This window comes from Manis javanica, chromosome 4, assembly GCF_040802235.1.
Source record: "Manis javanica isolate MJ-LG chromosome 4, MJ_LKY, whole genome shotgun sequence".
Lineage (NCBI taxonomy): Eukaryota > Metazoa > Chordata > Mammalia > Pholidota > Manidae > Manis > Manis javanica.
In genome coordinates, this window is record NC_133159.1 from 42,038,903 (window position 1) to 42,065,000 (window position 26,098).

The window sequence follows — 26,098 nt, forward strand, 5'->3', positions numbered from 1 at the left end:
TCTTTTAAATAACTTCATCCTTTATCAATCTCTTTAGTTATGTTTTATTTATTAAATTGACTTCAATAAAACTTTCTCAGTAAATATTTTATTTGAAATATCTTGCTCAGTATGAAATTATTTCTATGTATTGATTATGCTAAATAAATAAATACAGAGATGTCCAGAATGATTTTCACCATATATTAAAGATGTTTATTTTGAGTGCTAGAATTAAGGGTGATCTGTTACTTTCTTCCTCATGTGTTTTCTGTACTACTGGAATTTTTTATAAGCATGTATTGTAGTTTTTAAAACACGATAAACTTATTATTATAAAAAAACTAAAGAAAGGAAGTTTGGTTCTGAGGATATGTTCCCTAACTATTGGGAAACATATTTTCTCAAAAATACCAATATTAATATTACTTTCATTGAGTGCCTATACTATGCCAAGGAGTTTTCATACAGTATCTCTATTATTCATCAATTATAAAAGCTAGGCATAATAATGCCCAACTTACAGATGAGGCTTAGTGTGATAAAACCATTTTACCCAGTCAGGTAAAAATTGAGATGTGTTCTCAGACCTCTCAGATTATTCCCATTGAACCACTGTTATGTCCATATATATGAGTTGACTCATTGTAATTGAACTTTCTCTTTGGATTTCCACAATTTTGGATTATTCTCTGGATACTTGATAATAAATAAGAGACACCCTTAAAATCCTGGAAACAAGGTTGCCCCTGAAATAAAATATAGTCTCCATAAAAGAAATTAGTCATTTGTAGGAACTGAGAGGACATATGTAAAACTGTGTCTGAGAAGTTTGGGAACACTCAAAATTCCAATCAAGATGATATGGGAGTAGTCTTAAAACTGCAGGCCTGGAAACTGACTTCAAGGTAATAAATGGAAACCACATCAGTTGTAATATATTCTGTTTGGAGAACATCTGTGTGAATAGAAAGACAGGATGGTTAACCATGCAACCATAAAAAGGGAGTCACAGAAGTATTTCCCCAGGCATTTTCCTAGGTTTAAAAGTCATAACTAAGCAATATAAACATTGTGATTTACTTGACAAAACCGAGGAGCAGCCCTTGGCTGCATGTTAAATCTTATTTTTAAAAAAGATTCCTATTTGGGCGTTACCACAGACCAGTTGAATCAGAATCTCAAGGGAGTGGGCCCCATGCATGGGCATTTGAATATTCTCCCTAGGTGATTCTAATGTGCAATCAGGGCTGAGAAACACACCAAGGTGGGTAGAATGTCTAAGTTCACTGACAGAGGTCTCTTTTGATTGACTTGGACCATTTGCATTCCAGGACTACCAGGCTACCCTCTAATATTTGGTTCCCCATGTGACATGCAGAGGGAGAGAGAAAATGCACTGGTCTTCTGATGTGAATGTTCTAGATCGCTTACCAAATTAAATTGGTTTGCAAATAATACTTTTTTTAGATTAATAAGTGGGTTTCTGGTTTATGCATCAGCCACAGTGAGCTTTGTTAATATGAGTTTGAAGGTGTATATATATTCTGAATAATGCTTCCACTTTTTATGTATCACAAAATCAGGGTTCTGAGTGTCAGGATGCTAGACTATGGTTGTCTCACCTGAGGGGCATTGCCCCTGGGCAAGTTCACTCTGGATTTGGTGAAACTGAATAACAACAGAACATTGGGAGTAAAGGGGTTTATACAAAGCTTTATTCTCACAGTGGCAGGTCAAGTGCTGGAATCACATCTGCTTCTGGAAAGTCTGCAACCCACCTCCATCTCTTCCTCTGGGTAGAGCAATGGATGGAGCTCTTTATATAGTAACACTGACAATAATGGTGTGTAAGCATTGACCTACACAGTAGGCCAATTACATCATCAAGTAGATTAGGGTCAGGTGAGGATCCTGGCCATAGGAACTTTCATTTTCCCTACACTACACCTGTGGATAAAATGAAAGTTCTTGTGGCCAGGATTCTCACCTAGCCCTGGTTGACTAGCTCACTGCACACATGTGGGCAATACATTGCTATTGACTCTATACAAAGAGCTCCACCCAGTGCTCTGGGCAACATGGTGGCACGGCTGCAAGGTTGCAGGAGAGCAGAGCAGAGGCTGGAGTGGTACCAGTGCCGAGGACAGAGGCCTAGAGGACAGCTGTGCCAGATGACTGTGCAGGCAGAGAGGCCCAGAGGACGGCTGTGCAGAACAGAGGGGCCCAGAGAATGGCTGTGCAGGCAAAGAGGCCCAGAGGCAGAGACCGGCTTGCTGCATGCAGACTTGCTCTGAGTGAAGATTTTAGTGATTGACCTGCCACCATGGAAAAAAAGCTGGATATAATCCTTTCACCCCAAGAACCTTTCACTATAATTTTCTTTGGTCACAATGAATCCATAGTGAACTTGCTGGGTGCTGAAACCCATTAACAAGACAGCACCCCTCCAGGATTCTCACCTCACAATTTACTTGTCCTTGGTCTTCTGTGATAGTCCCTGTGCAAAAAAGCTGGAGCCTTGTAATAACAAAAATTAAAGTAATAATAGTAGTCCTCAAGCCTGAGGAGATTACTTGCCATTAAGTGGTCATCGCAGCTGTATTCAAAACAGTCCCAGTTCACAATTCACACTTTCCACAGGAGGCCAGTAGCAGAACTGACACAGAGCTGCATGTACACCCAGCAAGTAGCAATTTTTGCTGGGGTGTGTGCCCAGTCCACAAAGATGTTAGGAGGAGATAAACCTTTAAGGATGATAACATGTTTTAATGACACCAACATAGGCAAATCTTGTCCATCAGGTAGGATGCATGCTAGAGTTGGTCCTGTGATAGGACCATGGCAGGAAGGGGGTCCTGTCCATATCTAGTACACCATACCTTTACCCTTCTCTCTATAGGGGTTACAGAGGGGTCTGTGTATAGTGCTACTGGAGGTGCATGCACTGGCAATAAAGATAAAACAAAACTTCCCAATAAGTTTATAGGGTAACTTGCAGTTGCATAGGGAAGGCAGAAATGTGTGTTAGCATGTCTGTGGGGCTCAATGCCCCCTTCCAGGGCTTCTCATTCAACACACCATAGCACTGTTCATAAGTGGAATGACCATCCCCATAGACTATTGGTGTCTGACTTCAGGCCAGATTTGAACAAACCATTGTATCTCTCTATCATGCCTGGCCCAGTAGGATTATATGATACATGAAACTTCTACTTTATCCCTTAGTGCTGCACCCATTCTTGCAGTGGTTGTCCAGTAAAGTGGGTTCCTTCATCAATTTTGATTACCTGCAGTTGGCCATAGGCTGCAAAGACACACTCTAGGCCTCTTTTGGTCATTCACTGATCTGTGCAACATGCAGGAAAAGCAATCAGGTTAAAGGCAGGCCCCACCAGCAGGCTAGAGTCCACATTGTCTTCTGCCCTGCATGCAACAAACACTGATGTAACCATTAGGCCACATCAAGGCAGGCTTTCCTTCTAGCCAGTGTACCTAGGCCAATTAATCTGCTTCATTGTTTTCTGGGGATGCCAGCAGCAAATGGCCTGTCACATGACACACTATAATTGTTTTAGTCTGACCACAGGACCATAAGTCTTGCCACAACTCTTGCCCCCAAAGGGGTTGGTGACCAACCATCCAGTTGGCATGATACCATGTTGGTAGCCACAGAGTCAAGCATCAATAGTTGGCCCAGCTGTCAGTGCAGACAACTAGTGGGGAGGGCTCCTGGGTGATCACAAGCCATAATGCCTGCAACACTGCTCATTGAATGCTCTTTCCCTCACACTCTTCCACCTATTTGTCTCAGTCTTAGCTACAGTCCTCCATTTTGGGGGCAGCCCATGGCTGGAGCCCTTTGTACACCATGCATCTTCCCTCCTGAAAAAGGCTCTCTGCTACTAATGCTCTAAAGCAGGTTCTTCCTGCTTTTCACTGATCAATGTCACCGGCCCCAGTAGGCATTGGATTTCTTTACTCAAGGGGCTAGTAGAGAGGGTGCTATAGTGCTGTAGATATATGCCTTACATGGCCAGTGTAGACATCTGTGCCATGCCACTCCGCAGCTTTTGGGTCCAGTCTCATACCCACCCCACAATGGGATAGGTGGTCATTACTTTTATCAGGGCTGTTCTGGTGATGGGCTCCATAGCCAGCACCACGTGGTACACGGCAACCGACTGTTTCTCATTTAAGGTGTACATACCCTTGCTCCTTTCCAGAGTTGTGACCAGAATTCAATAGGTTGGCGAGTTCATTCAAGCTACTGCCAGAGACTCCAGCCATAACCATTTTCAGTCACGTGGACATCCAGCTCACATGGTCTTGATGGATTTGTCACACTCAGGGCCTGCATGGCCTTGACTGCCCATTTTGCAGCAGTGAAAACAAATGCATATGTCTCAACCCAGTCCCACCTGACACCCTTTTGTACCAAACAGTATAAGGACTCCAGAATTTGTGCCAAGTGTGGGATAAACACTCCCAAGTAGCTTAATAGATCCCAAAATAATGTAATAATGCCACAGTTGTAGGGGTAGGAAAGGCCTGGGCTTTACCTATGACTGCTTCTGGGATCACTTTAATCTAACCTAACCAGACAACCCCCAAGAATTTGACTGACAAACCAGGTCCCTGAACCTTGGTGCTGTTCACAGCCCATCCTTTCTCCTGGAGATGTTGCAGCAGTCTAGGTTCTTCACCTTCTAGGTCTGTAAGAAAATCAGAAGTAAGCATGCATCATCAATATAATGGTACAGGCACACTGTTGGCAGTTTCTCAGGTGCTACCAAGTCTTGGGCTACAAGTCCATGAGAGATGGTGGGATTGTGGAGGTATCCCTGTGGAAGGACAGTGAAAGCCCTTTGCCATCCTTCCCATGTGAAGTTAAACTGTTCCTGACTTTTCTGTGCTATGTCAATGGAAAAGAAGGCATTAGCAACATCTACAACATAATGATATGTCCCCTAGTTCATAACTCAGGGTGTCCATAAGGCCTGCAATAGAGGAGATGGCAGCATGCAGAGCAGGTATGACTTTATTCAGTTCTTTGTAATCCAAGATCATATGCCAGGAGCTGTCCAGATTTTTTACTGGCCACACCAGGGAATTAAAAGGGCTATGGGTGGGCTTCATAATACCCACCTTCTCCAGTTACTGGAGTTTCTCCAGTTTTTTAATGCCCTCCAGGCAATTTGTATTGCTTAATATTAGTCACCCACCAAGGCACAGGCAAAGCTATGGGCAGATGCTCAGCATGTCCCCTCAGAACTGTCTGCACCACACATATCCTCAGTTTGAACTCACCTGCAGTGGTCTGCAACCATATTCCCTGCAGGATATCTATCCCCAAAAATATATTCAGGGATGGGAGAGAGATACACAGTATACTCCTCTGGGGGTAGACACCCTATACCTAACAGGATTCGGGCTTGTTTCACTCTGATAGCCTTACCTCCATATCCATCTATAATAGTCAGGGTCCCAGAAAACAATACAGGGTTACCATAAATTAGTGAGCATTCAGCTCCTGTGTCTAACCAGAGCCAGGACACATTGCACATTCACTGGAAACCAATGACTTGATATTTCAACATGTGGCCTCTGGTCCCCCAAGGCAGGGGCCTCGACCCTCCCCTTAATAAGACCATATTGCCCAATCATCTTCCTGTGTGGGTCCAGGTGAGGTCAGCTTATTCTCCAACAGGAAGTCTTGCAGACACACAGGCTGGACTTGTGGCTCTGTCTCTGGCCTCCACTTCTTGGTCCTTAGTGGCCAAAATCACTGCTCGAGCTTCAGTTGTTGCCACAGTGCCAGTAAGATTCTATTTGACTTCCCCAATTTCTCTCTGTCTGCTCCTGCATTATTAACCCACATCTGGGTCCTCATGACCTTCACAGGGCCCTTTAAGCCCTTCCTCTCAGTAGCAGACCACACTCCCTTTCATGCTTGCATTGCTTCAGCAAGAAAAGCCACTAAGGGCCCAGAGAGGGAACCAGAAACTGTTTGCAGCACCATATCCCTCATCTCTGCCATAAACAGCTCCTCATCCCGGCCATAATTTACTGGGTTATAAATGGCATTTCTATGCCCAACTCCTGCAACACCTGTTAGAGCTTGGCATACATCTGCCATCTAGTGGGGGAAGATAGTAAGTCACCCGATTGGGCCATACAGAGCAAAGTTCTGATTCATACCCACTAGAGAAGTGAATGATTTCCTGTGATCTGGTGTGCATTCTGAAGTCACTTCTGCAAGGCCAGGTGAGTTGTCAGGGAAGCCAGCTTTCCCATCTCTGACCCAGACAGACAGAATGATCCCATTCACCCCTACATCCCAAAGGTTGAAAGCCAGAAGCCAGGCTAATATGGACTCTGAGGGTTTCTGCCAAATCCGGGGACCTAAATCCACCTGCCTGCGTATAGGGGTGGAACATTGTGGAGGCTGCACCTCTCCCAGAGGAACCTGCAGTTGCTGCACCTTAATTTTCTTGACTACAACCAGGTGGGATTTCAATAGAGGAGATGTTGGTGCCTCCCACACCATCTCTACTTCATTGTTCTCCTCCAGCTTCTCCCCCATTTCCTGGGCTGACAGCAACTTTCTCATTCCTCAGAGCACCTCCTCTGCTACATTCTTTACCTTCTCCACATTACCTCACAGCTGGCATTCTTATGCTGCCTCTTCTCATGCTTCTTGCAGGAGTACATCCTTCTTCTTCCTGGCCTTTGCCTTTCCCACAGTACCTTGCAGCGGCACCATCTCATTCATCAAGATTCTTTTGCCTCCTCCACAGTACCTTGCAGTTTGCATTTTCACATTGCCTCTTCTCATGCTTCTCAGAGGGATATGTTCTTCTACTTCGTGGCCTTTACCTATTCCATAGTGACTCACAGCAATACCATTTCATTCTTTTAAAAATCTTTTACTTCTGCCCCAATACCTCACAGCCTGCGTTCTTGGGCTGCCTCTTCTTGTGCTACCATTACATCCTTTACCGTCTCCATAGCACCTTGCAGTGATACCTTCTTAGTCATCAATTTTTTTCCTCCTTCATAACCTTTACCTCTTCTTATGCTTCTCATAGGAGCCCATTCTTCTCTTTTATGGCCCTTAACACTGTGAGGAATAGCCAGCCCATGGATCCTGCTGCCACGCGGGCACTCTGTTTGTCCACAGACCTCCCTATTTTGCAGAGGGCCCCCTCTACTGCCTCAGGCATCACCCCCACCTTACCCCAGTCCTGGGGAGGGGCCCACTCCTCTAGGAGGCAAGACACCTCAGACCATATGTCCACTGGGGGTTACCACAGGGGCAGTCAGCTGAAGTACCCCTCCCATGAGGGCAACTCATTCTGTTTTTTGGTCAGCAAGAAATCCTGCCGACTACATCAAATGCCTCACCTGAGGGGGTTGCCCCCAGGCGAGTTCACTCTGGATTCGTCAAGACCAAGTAACAACAACAGAATGTTGTGGGTAAAATGGTTTATACCAAGCTTTATTCTCATGGTGGCAGCTCAGGTGCTAGAATCATGCCTGCCTCTGGAAAGTCCACAATCCATTTCCATCTCTGCCTCTGGGTAGAGCAATGGGCAGAACTCTTTATACAATAACACTGACAATAATGGCTCATTGCCAACAGGTGTGCAAGCAGTAGCCTACACAGTAGGCCAATTACATCATCAAGTAGATTAGGGTCAGATGAGGATCCTGGCCATAGGACCTTCCATTTTCCTTACACATGGTAATGCCAGCCTATAGGCATGAGCCTGAGTGACCAGCTGACCTTCCCCAGGAACATATCCTTAGCCTTTTGGCGAACCTTTTTTGCCTCCACAACTAAACTATAAGCTCCTTAAGAGCACAAACAATGGTGTCTCTTTTTCATCTACTACCTCTGCCTAGCATATGGCTAGGCAGTTCTAGAAACTTCCAAAAGGGATTGGGAATATTAATGAAGGAATGAATATATTCCATACATATGGGATATGTCTCTGTATTGTGGAAACTTGTGTCTAGTCTCTGTCCTCAGATTAGGAGGCTAAAGTACCTGGCCAATGGTGCCTACAAGAGCCTAACACAGAAGCAAAAAATACAATATGGCTTTTTTCCCCAGCCTCCTTTGCAGGTAAGCAAGGGCATGTGTCCTCCAATCATATATACTCACCCCAGACTTTGAATCAGGAGCTGATAACACAGAAGAGCAGGGGCCATAGAGAATCCATCCTGGTGGCAAAGAGGGAACAGCAGCAGGCATGGCAACTTTCCAGGGGCCATGGAAACAGCATGCAGGACCCAGAAAGGGCAGTGTCACTGGTCATGGCAGCAGTGTCATCACTGGACTGGTTTGGTGGTATGATTTGAGTTGTGGGCTGGTTACTTATTGCTTCACTTCTCTCATTCCTGCCTGTTTTCCAAGACTTCCCTTTTATTCTGTGAAATATGATAGATGCCCTTTTAATAATTTTACTTTTTATGCTGAAATCAGTAAAAGTCAGTTTCTGTTGCTTACTACTTAGAACCCTGTTATGGGTTGAAGTACCTCTCCTCACTCCATCAAAATTCATATGTTGAAACCCTAACCCTCAGTACCTCAGAATATGACTGTATTTGGAGACAGGACTGTAAAGAGGTGATAAAATTAAAATGAGGCCATTAAGGATAGGCCCTAATCCAGTCTGGCTGGTGTCCTTACAAGAAGAAGAAATTTGGACAAACAGGGAGACCCCAGGGATGCACGCACAGAGGAATGACCCCATGAGGACATAGCAAGAAGGCAGCCACCTATAAGCCGAAGAGAGGCCTCAGGAGAAACCAGACCTACAGGCACCTTGGTCTCAGACTTCTAACCTCCACAACTGTGAAGAAATATATTTCTGTTGTTTAAGCCATTCAGTCTGTGGAATTTGGTTATGGAAATCCTAGCAAACTATACATACCCTGACTGCATTTAATGACAGATCGACTATTTCCTGGTTGGTCACAAAGCAGACATTGGAACAAGACTACTGTATTCAAATGGAGCAAGAAAAGAAGGAAGGGTCAAGATGTGAAACCAAGCAGAACCCTAGGATAGAATGCTCTAGAAGGTGCAAAGCAGCAGGTAGGAAGGGAACCCAAGAGGAATCCCTAACGTCAGTGAAAGTATTTATTTATGTGGGCCCCAAGATGGAGGGTTTCAGAATGAGTCTCTAGGCTCTAATGGAGACCTGGATTTTGGCAGCAGAAATCCAAGTTCAAAACCTCACCCCATAGTTTTATGTGATTCTGAGCTAATTACTCAACCTTTCTGAGCCTTAGTTTTCAGATCTTTAGAATGAAAATGAAAAATAATACCTATATCATGTAGTTGTTTGATTAAATTAACAACGGTATGTAAAACTACTTAACATCTAATAAATGTGAATCTCCTGTTTTTTGGCTGGGGAAGAGAGAAGAAGTAGAGACCTAGTGAGGAAAAGGCTGAAGGTTTTCTTGGGCCAATGAACAATGTTCAGAGTGTGATGAGCTCAGCTGTGGTCTAGATAGAGTGGAAAGAAGCTCCAATTTAGCGGGTGGATATGGCAGCCAGAGTGTAGGCAGCAAAGGACATTAGTAAGAGTCTGATGGGCAGAACACTGTGGTTCTGGGTTATCATTCTGTTCACAGCTATATGCCAGCCAGCGGTTAAAATAAAGAGCAGGATCCATCCCCACACCCTACCCAGGTTAGGATTAGCAGGATTTACACAGGCTGACCACCATGGGACAGGTATATTAAGTGGGAGAATTTCAGGTGAAGACTGGTTGTATAAAGTGAACCAGGGTTCACTTGTGACCTATCTAAAAGCAGTTCTAATTCTTGGTCCCATCTGTTACTAGAGGTGAGGCAGCCTGCCCCTACATTGGCCAGGATTGGCTCAAAAACTGGGCAGAACTGAGCCTTTGGTTCTATGGTATAACATGAATAATAATTATAACTTATTAGTGATTACTATGTGCCTGGATTTTCAGATATCTATTCTCTCGACCTCATAACATCCCTTGGAGGTAGAAATGGTTATTTCCAAAAAAATATATATTTTCAGAAAAAGAAATTGTGTTTCAGAAATAGCAACCTGTTGAAAACAATACAGTTAATGAGGGGCAGGGGCAGGCCTCTAACAAATTTCAAAGTTTGCCTGATGAAGAAAAGTAGAGATTTAATTGTTGGCAGTGCAAAGAAATTACTCAGGAGTTTTCTAATGTTACAATACATCCCTTACAAGCACAATATACTTCCTAGTATCTTGATTTGGGGCCCAGCTTCAAACCTTTGATACTTCTACCAGAAACCCACATAAACAGAGGGCAGCCCTGTGGAATATTTTCCACAGGAAACATCTGCCCAAGTATTTCGAAGGCCACAAAGTGTCCCAAGAGGGAGGTGGGGAAAGCCGAGGCCAATCCCAAGCATGGTGATAAGTCCAGGTACCAGGTGGACTGAAGCAGAGAGAAAATGCAGGCTTCCGGCTTTCCGCTCCCTCTGGAAGCATGCTCTGGTAAAATAAACTCTTTCCAAGACTCAGGTTCCCAGGTTAGTGATCTGGTTTTCTTCTAATAGAACGTGAGCTGTCCCTCAACCAGGGAGTGCGGGAGGGGGAAATGATTGCCAATTACACTAAATGTGTAGGGGGGTAGGCTCTGATGTTTTATGTCTTTACAATTAAGAGACCTCCACTTATTCTTGGAGTCAGTCACAGCCCAGCCATAGGACTGACATTCTTTCTTTGAGTATTTACAAGAGAATCAATTAAAAAATATTTTTAAAATCTTTTTTTGTTTAAAGAAACTGACATAATAGAAAGAAAAGACTGAGTACCTGCCACAAAAAAGGCTTTCTGAACCTTCTTTGGAAAAGATTAACAGCACTTTGCAGTCTTTCAATAAACCAAGTCACTGGTCCCAAATAGAAAATTGCTTACCCAGAAAGAATTTTTTTTAATGGGATGACTTTGAGTTAAATTAGAGTCTGTAATCACCCTGAATGTATTTTTCAGGTTTATTGTTCTTGATATTTCTACTTCACATGTGATTAATGCAAACCACTCCCCACGTGCTGGGTATTGTGGTAGACACTGAGGAGCCATGGTATTCATCCTCCCGGATTCTTGTTCTCCAAAGACTTTCAGTCTGCGGAGGAGAAGGACTGGTACTCACAGATGGTACAAGAAAAGTGAAGAAAAGGATGGGGAAGTAAGGTCTAAGGGGGACTGAGCACACAACACCGAGTTAGTGGGTCCCTAAGTGGGAGAGACAGTGCTTCAGTCTTCTCCCAGTGAATAGGGGGAAATATCTTCTTTCATCTGGAAATGGAAAGGAATCATCTCTTCCTTGGTTTTCTTCTGTATCTTTTCTTCAGCGATTGCTATACCTCCTACCTACCTGTCCATTAATTCAACCAGCATTTATTATGTGCCAAGTACTGTGCGAGGTACTTTGTATGCATTTTTTTCATTCAGCTTTCACTGAAACCCTGTGAGGGTGGAACTATTGCCCCACAAGAAAGGTTCAAGTCACATAGCTAGCACATGATTCAACTGACATTTGCCCTTTATCTGCGGTCTCTGAAAGCCATGCACTCTCCACTACACTAAAAAGCCAAGAGAGTTCTTAGAGATGAATTAGTGGGATCCCTGCCCTTGAGCAACTCATGATTCAGTGGAAAAGAAAGACGTGTAAACAGTTTGTTGATTCATTCAGTCATTCAGTTACATTTATTAAGTGCCATTATTTACTAGTTGCTCTCACAAAGCAGAATCAGACATAGTTCCCACCCTTTAAGAAATTTAAGGTCTTTAGAACAAATATACACAAAAATTTCTAATTCAGATAAATGACAATACGGTGTAATGAACCCTCTAAGAAAAGATATCGGAAGGCTTCAGGGAACAGGAGAGAATGCAAGTCGCCCTGGCATAATTTGGAATGGCCTCACAAGGAAAGGGGACATCTTTGAGTGTAAACTTGAAAAATGTGTAGGAATTTGCCATGAGAACCTTCTTCCAGTTGTCCAGATACACCACGCTGTCTTGCCTCTGAGCCTTCACACATGTTCCTCTGCCTACACCAGTTCCCTGTTCCCCCTTTTTGATCTGGCTAACACCACATGTTTCTGGCATCTGTTTCGATTAACACTTCCTCCTGGAAGCCTTCCTTTACATGTCCTTTCTCCATCCCACATCTAGACACGACTTTACGGCCATGGTTTCCCACAGAACTGTGTACATGTGCAATGCTTGGAGACGGATAGAGCTTTTGTTTATTATGTGAGGAGCAGTAAGAAGTTCAGTGTGGTTGAAGCACAGGGTATATGGCTCAGTCAAGAAATATTTGTGGAATGAATAATTGAATGAATGCTGAAAAGAAGTGTAATTTCACCTAGAAAAGTAGGCTTCACCCAGATTACTAAATCTCTCCTAAACTCATACATCCAGCCATTTTAACTCCCTCTATCACATTCCCCTTGTCTCTCTACCTGGTCATCTACTCATTGTTCAAAATGTCCCTTTGTCCTAGAATCCTTTCCTGACAGCCCTTTTCTGTTCCAGTCAGAGTCAAGTGCTTAGCTCTCTGGTGTGCTTTCTGGGATCAGTAAGGTCAGACAGAGAGGCTCTGGCGTCCTGATGTTTCTGCTCTCTGGATCAAAGCCACCAATTGGAACCCCAGACACCATGCTAGAGGGAAACTTCAAGGTTATTCTCTCTTCCAGGAACTGGTTTCCTAGCCTTCTGGTATGTGTTTTTGTGGCTGAAACATCTACTTCATGGGAGCCTTTGATAATTGGGGGGCAATGCGACCCACAAACTCCGGGATCCCTCCACCTGATGACCAAGGGCATTCCAAATTCAACTTGTCCAGAACCAAAATATTGGAATCAGACAAGCCTGGGTTACCTCTGCACTTTACTTATTGCACAGGCATTGGGCAAGTTATTTCAAATCTCTGAACCTTCCTTTCCTCAACTGAGAGTCCAGAGGTTTTAGGATAGGGGAGTGCCCTGGTCTGACGCCTGTTTTAGAAAGATCCCTCCTGCAGTTGTGTGGGGGATGGGCTGTGGGGGAGAAACCAGAAGCAGTTCAGAGCCTGCTGAATAGAAATGTTTCCAATTACCTCAGCCTCAGCCTCCACAGCGCTCTCCACTGTGACCCCAGAGCCAACCTCATGCTGTTGCCTAGCAACTCACCTGCATGCCTGGGGATCTGAAGCTGGGGCCCCTCCAAGGATGGGGAAATGACCAGTTTAATTACAAAGTCTCAGGGGAATTGTGCATCAGTTCATTCCTCAAATACTTACTGGGCTCCCACCAACTGCCAGGCCCTGAGCTAGGTCTTGGGATTTAGAGATGAATAAAACCCTGTCTTCTTCCCCAAGAAAATCATAATGTGGCAGAATGGACAGATTTCTTCATTCATTCAAGAAATATTTATTGAGTGTTCATTAGTAGTAGAATGTATAAACGAGTTACAGCATATTTGCACACTTTAATAATATACATACAGCCTGAAAATGAACAATCTATAACTATTCACTATCCACACAAAATATGGATATTGATGAATGAAACATATAATGAGTGAAATAAGTGACATAGAAAAAGTACATTCTATATTATTCCATTTAGATAAAGTATGAAAAAAAGCAGAAGTAATCTATGTTGTCAGAAGTCAGGATTGGTGTCTTGGGAGGTAGTGGCCAGAAGAGGGCATTTGGAGGGCTTCTGGAGTCCTGGAAATGTTCTATTTCTAGATCCGGGTACAAGTTATATGGTGCTGAGACAGGGGCCATGGGCTTAGACAGAGTAGGGTGAGGGCCTCCAGAAAAAACAAAGCAAGATAATCCAATGTGAGATTTACTTTGGCCTGCTGGGAGGCCTAGCTTATTTTTCTGACTTTACCCAGGTGCTGCTTTTCTTCCTCCAGCAAATGATTTGCAATTTGGGCAATGTAGCAGAGGAGCCCAAAACAACTCGTAAAAACAGGTAGGATTCCATCTTGAAAATAAGATTGCATCTTAAAACCCAATTAGTTACAAAGTAAGTTTCAAACAGACAATAACTCAGCCCACCTTGGGAGCAATGCAGGCAGCCTTGAGTGACATGCTCCCAGACCAGGAAGCTATCCTGGGAGGAAATCAGAGCAGTAAAATTCTTGTAAATAACCAGGAAGACTAATTTGAAATTTAATGTCTCTTCAAAGATAAACATTTTGGGACCACTTAGCAGGTATGCACCCCTAGCCCTTTGTCTCCCAACTGCCTATAAAACCCCTAGACACACCACCCCGGGACTCTCTTGTCCTCTTGCTTTCTCTCTAAATAAAAGCCTCTGCCTCACTCTCCGACCTTGAGTGTTTGCAAAGTTCATTCTTCTGCTCCGTGAACAAGAACCCCGCATCAGTGTGTTCAGTTTGCAAAAATTTATCAATCTGTGTGCTATGATATATTCATTTTGTTATATGTATTTTGTTCATCAATAAAGTTTTTGAAAAAGAATGTTTATTGAATACCTACCGTATACCAGGCAGTATATGGTAGGCAAACAGACACTTGAAGAGAAATTTACAACACAGCAGAACAAATACACAGGGGTCTGACCAGAACCGAGAAAGGACTTCCCATCAACGCCACCACATCTGTGGCAAGAGGACTGAAGCAAGGTTTCCTGAAGGAAGGGATTTTGACTGAAGTAGGAGTCTACCAGATAGGGTTGAGGAGGTAGAGCCTTTCTGGCATCAAAAACAAGAAGGGAGAGGTAGGAAATGAGGCTGGGGGGTTATATGGGATGCAAAAGGTCAAAGGCCTGGGAATAACAATAATAGCAAAATGTTCCTGTCATGACAGGCATTGCTTGAAGTATTTTAAGTGTTTGAATTTATTTCATCTGCCAGCCATACAGTGAGTAGGTACTACTATTCCTATTTACAAATGAGGAAACAGAGGTACAACTGGGGTTAATTAACTTGCATAAAACCCCAGAGAAAGTGGCAGAACTGGGCTACACATCTAGGCTACACATCCAGATACATCTAAATGTATCTCAGTTTGTTGTCTCTAACTGCTCCCTAGGATTATAGAACTGGATTGACAATACAATGCCATAGAAAGTGCTCTACCATGGGGTGGAGAGACTTCACTATAACACCTGCTTCTCTGCTAACTTGTGTGAACTTGGGCAACTGCCTTCCCCTAACTGAGTCTTAGCTTCCCCCCTTGTAAAATCAGAGGTGCCTTCTACCTCCAATCTACCATGCAGTTTCCTTTATTTTATTCACAGGAAACTCCCATCCAGAGTATGTGACTTGATCAGGGTCACTCAATAGTTATCAGTAGATTAATTCTATGTAGCCCACAATTATTGCCACAGGGATAAGTGCTTTGGACACTGAAATAACTAAGCCCTGCTGAGTTCCTCCTCCTGGGGCCTCTAGACAGAACTGTGTTAATTTTCCAAGAGCAGATGTAGAGATAGCCTGTATGCACTGGTCAAATGTGGTAGAGATATTAATAGACATAGCTTCAGATAGAATCTAAAACAGCACCTCCACAACCCCAGTCAGGCCCTACAACATTCCTGGCATCAAGAAACGGAAAGAGGCTGAGTCCACAGCTTCCTATTTGTAAATGGTTATTTATTGCCATAGTGCTTGCCAGGAACTGATCTGATGTAGTAAGATGAAAAGCCCTTATCTATCTGTGGGCCTAATATTACACAGCAGTAATCACAAGATAAGTATAATTTTATATTCAGCTTTTAAAAACTATCTTCCTGGCATCCTACAGTATGGGAGAATGTATTCATAAATGACATATCCAATAAGGGCTTGACATCCAAAATATACAAAGAGCTCACACACCTCAACAAATAATCCAATTAACAAATGGGCAGAGGATCTGAACAAAGCAAACAAAAAACAAATAATCCAATTTAAAAATGGGCAGAAGCAGGTGGAGAAAGACAAGTACCAAATGATTTCACTCATATGTGGAATATAAGAACAAAAGAAAAACTGAAGGAACAAAACAGCAGCATAATCACAGAACCCAAGAAAGGACTAACAGTTACCCAAAGGGAAAAAGACTGGGGAGAATGGGTGGGAAGGGAGGGAGAAGGGGGGTAAGAAGAAATGGGGCCTTACGATTAGCATGTATAATGTGGAGGGGAGCACGGGGAGGGCTGTACAACACAGAGAAGACAAGTAGTGATTCTACAGCATCTTACTATGCTGATGGACAGTGACTAATGGGGTATGTGGGGGGGACTTGGTGAAGGGGGTGTCTAGTAAACATAATGTTCCTCATGTAATTGTAGATTAATGACATCAAAAAAAAAAAAAAGCTGTGGAGAACCAACAGAAAAAAAAAAAAAAAAGGAGGGGGGGGCAGAGGATCTGAACAGACACTTCTCCAAAGAAGAAATTCAGATGACCAACAGGCACATGAAAAGATGCTCCACACTGCTAATCATCAGAGAAATGCAAATTAAAATCCCAATGAGATATCACCTCACACCAGTTAGGATGGCCACCATCCAAAAGGCAAACAACAACAAATGTTGGTGAGTATGTGGAGAAGGGGGAACCCTCCTACACTGCTGGTGGGAATGTAAATTAGTTCAACCATTGTGGAAAGCAGTATGGAGGTTCCTCAAAAAACTAAAAATAGAATACCATTTGATCCTAGGAATTTACCCTAAGAATGTAGCAGCCCAGTTTGAAAAAGACATATGCACCTCTATGTTTATCACAGCACTATTTACAATAGCCAAGAAATGGAAGCAACCTAAGTGTCCATCAGTAGATGAATGGATAAAGAAGATGTGGTACATACACACAATGGAATATTATTCAGCCATAAGAAGAAAACAAATTCTACCGTTTGCAACAACATGGATGGAGCTAGAGGGTATTATGCTCAGTGAAATAAGCCAGGTGGAGAAAGGCAAGTATCAAATGATTTCATTCATCTGTGGAGTATAACAACAAAGCAAAAACTGAAGGAACAAAACAGCAGCAGACTCACAGAACCCAAGAATGGACTAACAGTTACCAAAGGGGAAAGGGACTGGGGAGGATGGGTGGGAAGGGAGGGATAAGGGGAAAAAAGGGCATTACGATTAGCACACATAATGTGGGGAGGGGCACGGGGAAGGCAGTATAGCACAGAGAAGACAAGTAGTGATTCTATAGCATCTTATTATGCTGATGGACAATGATTGTCATGGGGTATGTGGTGGGGACTTGATAATAGGGGGAATCTAGTAACCACAATGTTGCTCATGTAACTGTATATTAATGATACCAAAATGAAATAATAAAAATAATAAATAAAAATTTAAAAAATTAATAAAAACTGTCTCCATTGTTGAACAATAGATACTATTGATTATTCTGTACTAGATACTTTACATGTATTCATTTAATATTCATTACAATCCCATGAGGTAGGAGGTACTATTATTTTTTTTTTACTAAAGTATCATTGATATGCAATCTTATGAAGTTTTCACATGAACAACATTGTGGTTACAACATTCACCCATATTATCAAGTTCCCTCCCACACCCCATTGCAACCACCATCCATCAGCATAGTAAGAAGCTATAAAGTCATTACTTGTCTTCTCCATGCTATACTGCCTTCCCCATGATCTACTGTCTTGCCAATGGGTTTCAGCCCTGGGAAAGTTCACTATGTATTCATTGAGACTGAAAAATAACAATGGAACATTCTTGGGGTGAAAGGGTTTATATCCACCTTTATTCCTATGGTGGCAGGTCAGTCACTAGAGTCCCGTCCACTCAGAGCGAGTCTGCATGCAGCAAGCCGGTCTCTACCTCTGGGCCTCTCTACCCCTGCAGCTGTCTCAGTCTCTGTTCTTGGCACTGCCACCACTCCAGTCTCTGCTCTCCTGCAGCCATGCAGCCATACCAATGTGTCACCCAGAGCATGGGGCAGAGTTCTTTATATAGAGTCAATAGCAATATATTGCCAACATATGTGTATGTAGTGAGTTAGCCGACCAGGGCCAGGTGAGAATCCTGGCCACAGGAACCTTCACTTTATCCACACCTACCTATATTGTGAGCACTAATTATACTGCCCTTTAATCCCCTTCTCCCTCCCAACTCACCCTCCCCAAGCCCTTTCCATTGGTAACTGCCAGTCCCTTCTTGGAGTATGTGAGTCTGCTCCTATTTTGTACCTTCGGTTTTGCTTTGTTGTTATACTCCACAAAGGAATGAAATCATTTGGTACTTGTCTTTCTCTGCCTGGCTTATTTCACTGAGCATAATACCCTCTAGCTCCATCCATGTTGTTGCAAATGGTAGGATTTGTTTTCTTCTTATGGCTGAATAATATTCCATTGTGTATATGTACCGCATCTTCTTTGTCCATTCATCTATTGTTGGGACACTTAGGTCGCTTCCATATCTTGGCTATTATAAATACTGCTGTGATAAACATAGGGGTGCATATGTCTTTTTGAATCAGGCATCTTGTTTTCTTCGGGTAAATTCCTAGGAGTGGACTTACTGGGTCAAATAGTATTTCTATTTTTAGCTTTTTGAGGAACCTCCATATTGCTTTCCACAATGGCTGAACTAATTTACATTCCCACCAACAGTGTAGGAGGGTTCTAGGAGATACTATTATTATCCTCATTTTAAAGATAATGAAACAGAAGCATAGTGATTTATATTATTTGTCCTAGGTCAGTGGATTTCAAGCATTTTTAGTGCAACTCACAGTAGATACACAGGTTATGTTGCAATTTGGATCACACATTTCTGTTTCACAATACTACACTAATCCTTACTATATGGGACCTACTCTGATATTTTCTGTTCAATTTTTTTTTTCATGCTGACCTGAGTCTCTAAATTGATCCTATGACCTACTAATGGGTTGCAAGTTGCAGTATGAAGAACAATGCTGTAGGCAATATAAATCCTACTAGTTACACAAAATGTTAAGTCATCATACTCATTAATGTAGACTTTCATGTCCTGAGCATTTGCCCAGTATCAGGTCCCATGCTGCATGTTAAAGACAGAGGTTTAATCAGATGGTCCTGCACTCTGAGCTCTCACAGCCTGAATACGTAGGTAGACAATGACAGTACAGTACTGATTCTCAATCCTGGCTGCTCCTTAGAATCACCTGGAGGCAATTAAAAGCACTAATTTTGAGGCCCTGTTCCCAGATTTTCTTATTCAGCTGATCTAGGATGGGACCTGGACATCAGTATTTTGTAAAGCTTCCCAAGGGATGCTAAGGTACAGCCAAGATTGAGGATCACTACAATAAAGCATAAGTGCTACGTTAAAGGGAAGCATAGAACAGCTGCACCTAACTACCTGAGGGTATTGAGAAAAGCCTCAGAAAGTTGTTTTGAGTAGGGTTTATGTGCTGAATACCTTAGCCCTTGAGATCCACAGTCTACCTACTGTGCCCAATACATTGAACCTGTATAGACTTAGTCAATGGGCTCCTTTGCTCCCTGGCTTCTACTTGAAGATGGGCCAACACCCTTGCAGGAGATTGGCGAGAGGGAGGAGAGGGAGGGCTGGGTAATATAATTCCCTGGCTACTTCCTTACAAGTTTGCCTTGGGCTGTTTGTGAATCTCCTCGGAAGGTGACTACCCTTTCAGGAAGGCCTAATGAGCAGAACTTTCCCTTCCACTTTTTGTAATCTCTCCTCCCTCTCTACCACCAGTTCAGGTCAAGAGGCATTAACAGCTCAGATACTTTCTTGAACTCTTCCTTGTCTTCCTCTACACTCCACCCACATGTTTGAAATTAATCCCTTTGTATATAAAACATGGTCTAATTATCCTCATCTGGGTGGGTCATCTGTTTCCTATTGACTGATAAAGCCTGGAAGCAGGATGGGAGCTTGCTATAAGGATAAGGAAGGAAAAAAAAAAACCCCAGGTAGAGGGAACAGCATGACTAACAGCAAAGACACCTGAAAATATTGTATTTCTTAGTTTAATTCTTTTTATTAGTGAAGGACAAATTGCTAAATCTGGTTTTCAGTTCTCACTCCTATTCTTACTGGATTTATCCACAGCATTTGACCAGTTAACCACCTTCTCCTTCTTGGGACAAATCTGTCACTTAGTCTCCATGACACTGAACCCTTTGGTTCTTGTTATTCTTCTGGCTACTCTTTTTCAGTCTCCTCTTTTGGTTCTGTTTCATTTCCCTGATGTCTTCATTTCCTTGATGGTGAATGTTGGAGTCCCAAGGAGTGTCCTTGGTTCTCCCACCTATCTACACCAACTCTCAATCATCATCCAGTATCATGTGTTTAAGTATTCAGTATGTTGTTTAGCAGCTACATCTTGGGAGGTCTCTCCCTGTGCACTGGGTGAGACCTCAGCCTGGATGGGGGAGGGTTCTTGACTCTGAATGAGAAAGAATTCTCAAACAGGTCAGACAAGTGTAAGTAAGGAAGGAATTCATTAAAGTGAGAGTAACAGCAAACGGCAGCAGGTTTGCAGGCATCAGAGAGCAAGGAAGAGCAGAGGGAGGAAAGGGAAGCTCATTTAAGTCCTGCTTGGCATAGGGCAGATCCCTTGCCAACTCCTAAAGCCACTCTACTAGACTGAAATAGAATAGAGGAAGTGAAGACTTAGCTTAAATCTAGAAAATTGAATGAAATAGAGAAGTAACAAAGACGCTTACCACTGGAAGAGCACAGAGACAAAATGCAGTAAGTTGAGCAGTGAGAAGTCTTTGTTTAAAGCAAAGTGCACACTCAAAGTAGGGAAGTGCAGGCAACCTCAGAGGGAAGGCACACTTGTGGGCTTAGAATTCTGTCTTTTAAAGCTTTTAGGAACGGGGCAAAGGGCTAGGATGGGGGGTGCATAGGCTTGACTCATGGTCTCGTGATATCTATCTCCAGTTAGAGACATTATGTCACCATCCATAGTCTGTCCTCTAGATTCTAGATATTCTGTAAGGTAAACTTACACAAGGAATTTCTTGATCCTGTTCTTCTCCAAGATGGTGTTTACCCTCAAGCAGTGGGGACATATCATTTAGGACTACTTGCCCTGCCTTAAAATAGGGTAGGTTATTGGCTGATTACTATAAAGTATGTTAGAAATCTTACCTCCTAACTCCCTGGTTTTTAAAATGGAATCTTAGCCTTAAGATGGAGTCCCTCCTGTTCTAATTATACAATTTATATCTCGGCATTTTTCATCACAGGCAGGAAAAAGTAACCATGATGCTTGTCCAATGTCCCTGCCCAACCTGAAGTATGCTGTCTACTCCCAAATTTGTACTTCTGACATCTTTCATTGAAGTCCAGACTCACATATCGAACCTAAATAGAGATAGGAGTGATGTCTGGAGCCAGCTCTGAGAACCAATTGTCACATTTTCAGAAAATTTTCCAGGCTCTTACTAAACATAGGCATTATTAAAATTGAATTATATAAACTTAAAATTAAGTAAAAAACAAAGGTAATATTCAAAACTTGTCATTTTATAATATTTCACTATATTTTATTATTTTCTATGCTCTTAAGGTTATTTACATCTATTCTATCTGTACTGTGGAAATACTGCATAATGGTATGCTACTCTTTCATCTCTTCCTAACTCTGTGTTCAGTGACATCATGCCAGTACCTCCAAAACCATCCATGGTGAGTTTTACATCACAGAAACTGGCAAATGCTACCAGAGTCTGATCTATTGTTTTGTTGACTGTCTATATTTAAAAAGTGATGAAAAAATATTAATAATGCAAATTAAATTTAGAATGTACTATGTCTAAAGCTATTATGAACAATATTTAAAACTTGAGGAAATATTCTTCCAGTATTGGAAAGCTACTATCTGATTCAACAAAGAAACTTGCGTCATTGACTAGTGAAGTTCCAACATGTCTTCAATATTTTACTTTCATATTATTAACGTAAATGAAAATATCAACCAACATTCATCTTGGAATACTTGTTCAGCAACTGCAACCATTAGTTTGCTATAGATACATGTTTTGCAAAAATCAATTAAAGCACTCCGCAAGAACAAATTGGCTATATGGAATTATCATGAGTATAATGTGTACATTTTCTTATATGTGAATTGTGTTATGCATCATTTATAACAGTAAATTTTGTAATGAATTTATATGGGTATACACACACACACACACACACACCTACACACACCTTTTCTCCCTTGACAGCAAGTTGCTAAACATTTATTATAATACCACTGCTAACAGGCAATTCAGACCTAACATGTCCAAAACTGAGCTCTTGATTTTCCATCCCAAACCTGTTACCCCTGTAGGTATCTATTTCAATTAATGGCAACTTTGCTCCTCCAGTTGCTCGGGCCAAAAAACTTAGCCATCCATGATTTTTCTCTTTCTCTCATACACTACATCCAACCTACCAAGAAATCCTTTTGCCTCTACTTGCAAAATATATTCAGAATCTGACTACTTCCCATCATGTCATCCCATGCTACTCTTCCCCTGGGTCACTCCACTTCATCCACAGTAACCTCTTTGCTGTTCTCCAAACATTGTATATGCTTCTGCCTCAGGGCCTTTGTACATGACCTCCATTGTCATCACTTTGGCCTAAGCCTACAATGTTCCCTCACATGGATTACTGCAATAGGCTACAGACTGGTCTCCTTACCTCAATACTGTAGTTAGTGTGATTCTGCTAAAATATAAATTATAAATGCTGTTCCCCTACTCAAAACTCTTCATTGGCTTCCCATTTTAGATTTCAAGCCAATGTCTTCACAACGGCTTGTCAGACCCAGTGGTATCTGTGCCCCATTCCATTACCTCTCTCATGTCATCCCATGCTACTCTTCCCCTGGGTCACTCCACTTCATCCACAGTAACCTCTTTGCTGTTCTCCAAACATTGTATATGCTTCTGCCTCAGGGCCTTTGTACTTACTGTTTCCCTTACCTGGAATGTTGCTCTTTTAGTTTTCCCCATTGTTTTCTATCTTTCTTTTGGTCTTTGCTCATATGCCACTTTCTCAGTCAGGCTTCCTGATCAGCAAATTAAAATTGCAGTCCTTTCCTACCCCACCACTACATTGTCTATCCCTCTCCCCTGCTTATCACCATGTAAGGTACTACATGTTTCATATTATAAATTGTAGTTATTATCCTTTCCCCCCCACTAGAAGGTAAATTCAAGAATTTTTGTCTGTCTTATTAACTACTGTATTCCTAACCTTTGATATAGTGTCTTATAGTAGGTGCTTAACAATTTATTGAATGAGGAAAACATTATAAGTATTCTAAATACCCATAAAAATCTTCTTTGACACACAAAAAACAACCCAATTAAAAAATGGGCGAAGGATGTGAATAGACACTTCTTAAAGAAGAAATTCGGATGGCCAACAGGCATATGAAAAGATGCTCCACATCACTAATCATCAGGGAAATGCAAATTAAAACCACAATGAGATATCACCTCATACCAGTTAGCATGGCCACCATCCAAAAGACAAGAAACAACAAATGCTGGAGAGGATGTGGAGAAGGGGAAACTATCCTACACTGTTGGTGGGAATGTATATTGGTTCAAAAAACTAAAATTAGAAATACCATTTGACCCGGTAATTCCACTCCTAGGAATTTACCCAAAGAAAACAAGATGCCTGATTCAAAAAGAAATATGCACCCCTATGTTTATCGCAGCATTGTTTACAATAGCCAAGATATGGAAGCAACCTAAATATCCATCAATTGATGAATGGATAAAAAAAGACGTGGTACATAGACACAATGGAATATTATTCAGCCATAAGAACAAATCCTACCGTTTGCAACAACATGGATGGAGCTAGAGGGTATTATGCTCAGTGAAATAAGCCAGGTGGAGAAAGACAAGGACCAAATGATTTCACTTATTTGTGGAGTGTAAAAACAAAGCGAAACTGAAGGAACAAAACAGCAGCAGACTCACAGACTCCAAGAAGGGACTAGCAGTTACCAAAGGGAAGGCATTGGGAAGGGTGGGTGGGGAGGGAGAAGGGAATTAAGGGGCATTTGGCAATCACAATATAGGTAGGTCTCTGGCAAGGCAGTATGGCATGGAGAAGACAAGTAATGACTCTGTAGCATCTTACTACACTGATAGACAGTAACTGCACAGGGGGGTGAGGACTTGATAATATGGGTGAATGCTGAAACCACATTCTTGGTCATGTGAAACCTTCATAAGATTGTATATCAATGATACTTTAATAAAAATATTCTTTGAGCTTATTATGGAAAAGAGGAATAGGGAAATCCAGGAGTGAGTCATCTACCCTTCCAGGTGCTCAGGTAAGAATTGTGTGTGTTTCCCTCCCATTTGTGTAGATAGACCACCTGGAAATAACTGTCCTCTTTCAGAAACTTACAGAAATTTATAGTGGACTGAAAATAAAATGACACTGATGGCTAAAATCGACAGCATCTCCTATCAGATTCTAACATAGACAAGTGATAAAAATTACCAGAAGGTTTAAGAAAAATGAATAGTTACTGAGTAGGTAGTGTGTGCCTGGGGACACAAAGATGATTCAGATACACTCCTGCCTGCCCCCAAGGAGCTTACAGTCTGGTGGGGAAGATAGCCATGGAAACAGACAACCACAAATATTATCATCAATCCACTAACAGTAAAGTGTGCTAGGTACAAAGGCATCAGGGAGGAGGGAGCCAATAAGTGTAGTAGCAGAAGAGGGACAATTTCTGAGCTGGGTTCTGGGGCATGAACAGGGGAGGAGGATAGGGCCCAGTAGAGAAACTTACAAGTGAGAAATGTTTCACAGCTAACTTTCTGTCCTGCTTAATAGAAGTACCTAGCTACTTGGATTCTAACAGGAAATAGGTTGGGCAAGCTTGCAACACTCGAGTCCTGTGGAGAAGAATTTGAGAACTCTTGGTTATTGGGACAGACAAGGAAACTCTGAGTGACAGGGACAGATGGCAGGAATGGAGATCAACATCTTCACAGGAGCAGAGCAGAGAGGCCCATTTAATGCCACAGGACCCATCACAGGCTACAGGCTCCCAAAGAGAAGGTGGAAGGAAGAGGAATGGCAGGAACACTTCATATCTGTCTTGGCCCTTGTCTGGAGCTCTCCTTCCCATTTTCCGTCCCCCTTGACAATGTTGTCTGCTCCTGAAGAGAGAGGCCACCATGGTAATGCAGAAAGATCCTGTGTTCTAAATCTGAAGGCCTGGGTTTGAATCTTATTAACTGTGATCTTGTGCCCAGCTTAGAGACTGAAGAGTGGCTTAGCATTCAAGACCCTTCTCCACCTGGCCCCAGTGACCCCACCAACCTCGGCTATAACACACCCCTTCTCAACCCAACAGCCAAGCACTTCTCTCAGGTTCTGTGCCTTCACAGACATTGCTCTCCCAGGCTGACATCTTTGCCCTCTCCCAAACTGGAGAATTCCCATTCGTCTTTGAAGGTATGACTCTAGCGTTACCACCTCCAGGAAGCCTTTCCTGACTGCTAGGTTAGCAACTGCCTGTGGGCCTCAAAACCCCAGAGCTTCCTCTACTCCAGCATCTGGAGTATATCTGCTCTTGCCCCTTATTATCTGTTCTCTACAGAACAGCCAAATGAACAACACAGGACTCATGGTTTCTCCCTGATTTAAACAAACAAACACTCTTCATTTCTTGGCTTAAAGAGCATAATCTTTACTGTGGCCTACCCAGTTCTGTGTGACCTCACCCCTGACTGCCTTTCTACATTCCCATTTCACTCTTTGCTCTCTCTACTTCAGCCAAACTTGCCTTTGTTTCTCTATGCATCATATTTCTCTCTCCCTCAGGACCTTTGCACTTGTTTTCTTGCCTCAACCTGGTTAATTTCTACTTATTCTTCAGAGTTCAGCTAAGACCTTCCTTCCTCTAGGAAAACATCCTTGTCCTACCCCCACCCAAGCTAGCAAGTGGTACCTACCACAACTGTAATGTTAGAGCTATTCATGAATGATTTATTACCTATCTCCGCCTACATAGGGACCATGCTGTCTTGTTAATTACTCTATTAAGAGGCACCTACAGTAGAACCTGGCATAGAACAGGGGT

General features: G+C 42.5%; 1 long non-coding RNA gene across 1 annotated transcript in view; it reads right to left on the reverse strand.

Moving 5' to 3' along the window:
• Window positions 1–208: 208 nt before the first annotated feature.
• LOC140848891 (uncharacterized) overlaps window positions 209–26,098 on the reverse strand; it is a 59,157-nt gene continuing 33,267 nt past the window's right edge. The window contains exons 2-3 of the long non-coding RNA XR_012130164.1: window positions 8,150–8,415; window positions 209–4,694 (exon numbers count right to left, since the gene is read on the reverse strand). This is a non-coding gene — a long non-coding RNA (uncharacterized lncRNA). The remainder of the gene's footprint in view (window positions 4,695–8,149; window positions 8,416–26,098) is intronic.